We start from the raw sequence: 5,491 nt of genomic DNA on the forward strand, positions 1-5,491 counted from the left end.
GCCTTTTTCTGTCACTTTTTGAGATATTTAAAAGATCTGAAAAGAAGACGGACATTGTACTCTGGGTGTACAGAAGACATTTGGAAGGATTTACATCTGAGCTGCCACGCCTTAGGAGAGCAGCGGAGACAATTATCTTAACTTATTGTTGTTCAAGGATTAAAGGGTAAAACAAAACTTGTCTCCAGACTTTTTCATTCATGCATATTCATTCATTCATCATGTGATATAAACCTAATCAATGTTATAAATAAGACTAGATAGAATAGAATAGAATAGAATAGAATAGAATAGAAAGTACTTAAATATGAGCTGATAGAAAAAGGAAGTGCAGTAGAGCGCTGTTCAGGTATGTTGTGTAATACAGGAAAGCACTGAATGTTCCAATAGGACGGGAAGTGTGAGTGTCTGTGTGCGTGTTGTGTTTGTGTGTGTTGTGTTTGTGTGTGTCAAACTGTCCTAACAAAAACAGCCCAAAAACTGGAGAGACTCCAGAGTCTCTGGAAAAACTATACAAGAGACTGATTGACCCCTGTGTGGGTAACACATTCCTGCCTTTTTCTGTCACTTTTTGAGATATTTAAAAGATCTGAAAAGAAGAAGGACATTGTACACTCAGAGTACAGAAGACATTTGGAAGGATTTACATGTGTGCTGCCACAGCGGAGACAATTGTCTTTACTTATTATAAAAGCTTTTGATTAGTTCATCATCAGCTTAAGAACACAATCAGTCAATTTCAGACTTACAGGAACTCAGAGCTGTGTAAGGAAAATACACCTTTTCATCTGGAAGTTGAGTAGAACTCAATTTACAACGAAACAAGAAACATTGAAGGTAAATTTATATCACCACATCACATCTATAAGTGCTGAATTTATTAAATAGTTTATCAGCATAAAAATAATAATTGTTTTATGTTTTTTAGATGCCAGCTCGTCGTTTTGACTAACCTAAAGGAATGGACGATGAGGAAAAAATATTAAAAATATTCAAACTGGTATAAGATGCAACCTCATTTTCTTCACCCACTCTGGAGCAGACTACAGGGCTGCAATAGAAGAAGCATCCAAGGATATTCAAATGGACAACAAACTCAAACTTGAGCTCTCTGATTGAGGCACTGTGTCCATATTTCCCAGTGGAAAGATTTAGATTCAAGGTACAGAAGAAAACCTTGATGCATTTGAGAAAATGTTTAACAAAATTAAACAAGATGTAGGCACAAGAAAAGAAGAACAGATGATGAAAACATTACAGCAAATGAAAGTTGAAGAATCTGATTCTGAAACAGAAGGACGAGACAAACAGAAACAGTCTAAATAAAAGGAAACAGCAGAAACAATATGGACATTTGAACTATTAGTAAGTGAATATTAAAGTTTTTGCTCCTTGTGTTTAAAAGTTATTAGATATTTAAGTCTGACTTGCAATATTTTTATAATCTTTATTCTCTTTTAAATCCTGCCGTTTGTTAGATATATTATTATATATGTATTGTTTTACAATGATGTCAAGGAAAAGTAAGTGTATTGCATAATATATTATAAATATGAAAATGTCTTTCAGTCTGTAGATTTGAAATTAATGAGATTTAGTCTTGTCACAAAATGAGCATTCGGGTACATGTCCTGCAGATCGGTTAGGTTAAGATAAAATATTATTTTATATTATATTGATTTTGCTTTGCCTTTGCTAAGTTATAGAAATAAAATACAGTGCATACAAAAGTCTAACCGTTGGACATTCCCTTTGTCCTTTGTTTGTTTAACAGGAGTGGCTCCTTCTTCAACACAGGGCACCACACCCACTTCATCTTTGGCTTAAGAACAACAATCACCTCAGAATCTGAACCGACTACTGCGGGAGCTGTGTAAGTTGAGTACATCTTGATTTAGAACAGAACAAGAAACATTGAAGGTACATGTATATCACCACATCACATCTACAGTTTATCAGTGGAACATGAAATTGTGTAAAAATAATAATTGCTTTATGTTTTATAGATGCCTGTTCGTCGTTTTCATAGTGAACCTCTGGAAAACCCAGAGGTTCTCTATGAAGACAGAAAACAAACTGGTGTAAGATGCAACCTCATTTTCTTCACCAAATCTGGAGCACACTACAGGGCTGCAATAGAAGAAGCTTACACTCAATCCAAGGCTATTCGAATGGACAACAAACTCAAACTTGAGCTCTCTGATGGAGGCACTGTGTCCATATTTCCCAGTGGAAAGATTTTAATTCAAGGTACAGAAGAAAACCTTGATGCATTTGAGAACAGGTTTGACACAATTAAACAAAACGTAAACAGGAGAAGATAAGAACAGGTGTGGAAAACATTGGAGCAATTGAAAGTCAAAGAACCTGATTCTGAAACAGAAGATCAGGACAAACAGAAACAGTCTAAGTAAAATAAAATAAGCAGGGACAGACAGAGCCTCACTTTTCTGATATTTAATTAGATGGGGAGAAATCAACATGGGTATTTGAACTCATAATAAGTGATTATAAAAGATTTTTTCTTGTGTTTAAAAATTACTGGATATTTTATTCTGATTTGCAATACTTCTTTCTGTTATTCATTACACACATATGCTTTAGACTGGTGTCAGGAAAAGAAAATATATTATGATTACTGTAGCAGCAGCCGGTAATAAATCAGTCCTCATCAAGGAACAGTGCTCTCTAATGAATGCAGCACAACTCTACATTTTCCCGACTGCACTTTACTCTCTTATTTTCTTATTACTCTCTTAATACTCTCATATTGCACCACCCTCTAGTGGTGCAATATGGTATCCTCATTACAGGATACAACAATTACAAACGTAAAATAAAATTTATGTTGTCTTGATTCTAGCAGTACTGCAGCACACTGTCTTTCAGAACATCAGTTTTTCACAGTTATTGAGATTCACAGTCTTTAGCCACTCAAATTAAGATAATGTCACACCACCAGCATTCAACAGTCCTGCAAGAGGAAACATTATATAGTCATATATCTGTCTGTTTCGAAAAATCTTCATATCTGTGTGTGTAACCATTGAGATCTAAGGTCCTCTGTACTGAAAGAAATCAATAAAATTTGATTATTCATGACTTTAACACTAAGAAATTATTTTGTGAAATTACTTGATAAGCACTCAGTAATAGAAAAAATCTCTGAATGCATGTATGTGTGACTGACTAATTGAATCTTGTAACATGAAAATGTTTTGAATGCTCAACTGACTAAAAAGGTGCTATATAAGTACCAACCTGAGTGTCATGGTCCGGGTGAAGTCCAGTGTTTTTTCTATGCCCACCCTGCGTTCATCTCATATCAGCCCTGGGGCAGAGCCCTCATCATGCCACCTGCTCACTTTACCTATTCTTGATCCCCAAGCAATCAGGAGACATATTTTAGGTAAGCATCATCTTCTCTCCAATGTCATTTCATCAGCTAACCTCGCGTTGATAACAGTTCTCCTTGTTTCATGCTCTTTGTTAAAATCTCGAGTTTAAAATCTCATCACTTTCCCCTGTGCTTGAATCGGCTTTTGGGTCGTAGTTCTCACATTAGCCTCCGGGCTCCTGTGACACCGAGTGTTCAGAAACATCATCACACATATCATTTAATGGTTTTTCTTCATTTTCACAACTATTTACATTGTATATTCTCACTGAAGGCATCAAAACTATGAGTGAACACATTGAATTATGTAGTAAACAAAAAAAGTGTGAAATAATTCAAAACGTGTTATATTTTAGATTTTTCGAAATTGCCACCCTTTGCTTTTATTACTGTTTTGCACACTCGTGGCATTCTCTTCATGAATTTAATGAGGTATTCACCTGAAATGGTTTTCCAACAGTCTTGATGGAGTTCCCAGAGATGCCGAGCACTTGTTGGTCATTTTGCCTTCACCTTGTTTTCCATCTCATCCCAAACCATCTCGACTGGGTTTAGGTTAGGTGATTGTGGAGGCCAGGCTATCTGGCGTAGCACTCCATCACTCTCCTTCTTGGTCAAATAGCTCTTACGCAGCCTGGAGGTGTGTTTGGGGTCATTGTCCTGTTGAAAAATAAATGATGGTCCAACAAAATGCAAACTGGACAGCATGTTGCTGCAAGATGCTGTGGTAGCCATGCTGGTTCAGTTTGTCTTCAATTTTGAATAAATCCCCAGCAGTGTCACCAGCCAAGCACCAACACACCATAACACCTCCTCCTCCATGCTTCACAGTGTGAACTAGGCATGTAGAGACCATTTGTTCATCTTTTCTGCATTGCACAAAGACACAGCAGGTGGAACCAAAGACCTCAAATTTGGACTTATCAGACCAAAGATTTCCACTGATCTAATGTCCATTCATTGTGTTTCTTAGCCCAAAAACATCTCTCCTGCTTTTTACTCATCCTTAGTAGTGGTTTCTTAGCAGCTAGTTGACCATAAAAGGCGATTCGCGCAGTTCAAAGTTTTTGCAATTTTCCAGACTGACTGACCTTCAGTTTTTAAAGTAATAATGGACTCTGGTCCTTGTCATATGAATTTTAAGTTATCAGCTGTGTACCAACCTGACTTCTGCACAACACAACTAATGGTCCCAATCCCATTAAGAAGGCAAGAAATTCCACAACTGAACCCTGACAAGGCACATCTGTGAAGTGAAAACCATTTCAGGCGACTACACGAAGCACACTGAGAGAAGGCCAAAGGGTTTGCAGCACTGTCAACAAAGCAAATGGTGGCTTTGAGGGATCTCAAAGTGGGTTTGCTACATAATTCCATACGTCTTGCTTCATATATTTGATGGCTTCAGTATGAATCCACAATGTAGAAAGTAGTAATAAATAAAAAGACATTAGATGAGAAGGTCCAAACTTTTGACTGGTAGTGTACGTATAAAAGGTAGCTTCATGTAGGCTGTAACTAAATTAACAACATTCAAGTTTAATATTATATATAAGTTTAACATATATATAATATGATGACACTAGGAATTATTTATTTATTTTATTTTTTTAAATCAAGAGCAGGGACTTCAGGGAGTAATTATAACAGGGATGGACATATACCATTCGTTTAATTATTATTAACCCAACAGGGTGGCTGTGGAGCAAGTTGTCATGTAACTGAGAGGTTGGTGGTTCAATCCCTGGGCAAGATACTGAAGGCTTAGTTCCTCCCAACAGATCCGATGGAATGTATATGAATTATTAAAAACAATTTTTAAAAATCGACTGTTCGTGAATAAGGCTTGTACTATAAAGCACCATGAGCGTTCAAACATAGAAAGTGCTATATAAGTATTAGTCTACTTACCTACTTACCTATTAAAAAATTATTTAATAGGAAATTTTTAAATAACTTTCCTCAAGCCTGTTTTTTTCCCCAGTAATACTGCTGATACCTCCTTCAGGTCTTATTAACAACTTTTATAAAGTTGCAGGAAAAACACCAGATGTTACATGATGAGCTCACCAGAAAATAAACACTGATAACACA

General features: G+C 36.3%; 1 long non-coding RNA gene across 3 annotated transcripts; it reads left to right on the top strand.

The window, feature by feature from the left end:
• Window positions 1–462: 462 nt before the first annotated feature.
• Window positions 463–3,108, top strand: LOC146381387 (uncharacterized). 3 transcript variants are annotated; one of them, XR_014801072.1, is made up of 4 exons: window positions 463–837; window positions 929–1,365; window positions 1,775–1,920; window positions 2,007–3,108. It is a non-coding gene; the product is annotated as an uncharacterized LOC146381387 (long non-coding RNA). The 3 variants fall into 3 exon arrangements; XR_014801071.1 differs by having other exon boundaries at window positions 465–837; window positions 1,775–1,873; XR_014801070.1 differs by having other exon boundaries at window positions 465–837; window positions 1,775–3,108.
• The last annotated feature ends 2,383 nt before the right edge of the window (window positions 3,109–5,491 follow it).

This window comes from Perissodus microlepis, chromosome 8 (genome assembly GCF_051167445.1).
Source record: "Perissodus microlepis isolate ML-2025 ecotype Zambia chromosome 8, ASM5116744v1, whole genome shotgun sequence".
Classification (NCBI taxonomy): Eukaryota; Metazoa; Chordata; class Actinopteri; order Cichliformes; family Cichlidae; genus Perissodus; species Perissodus microlepis.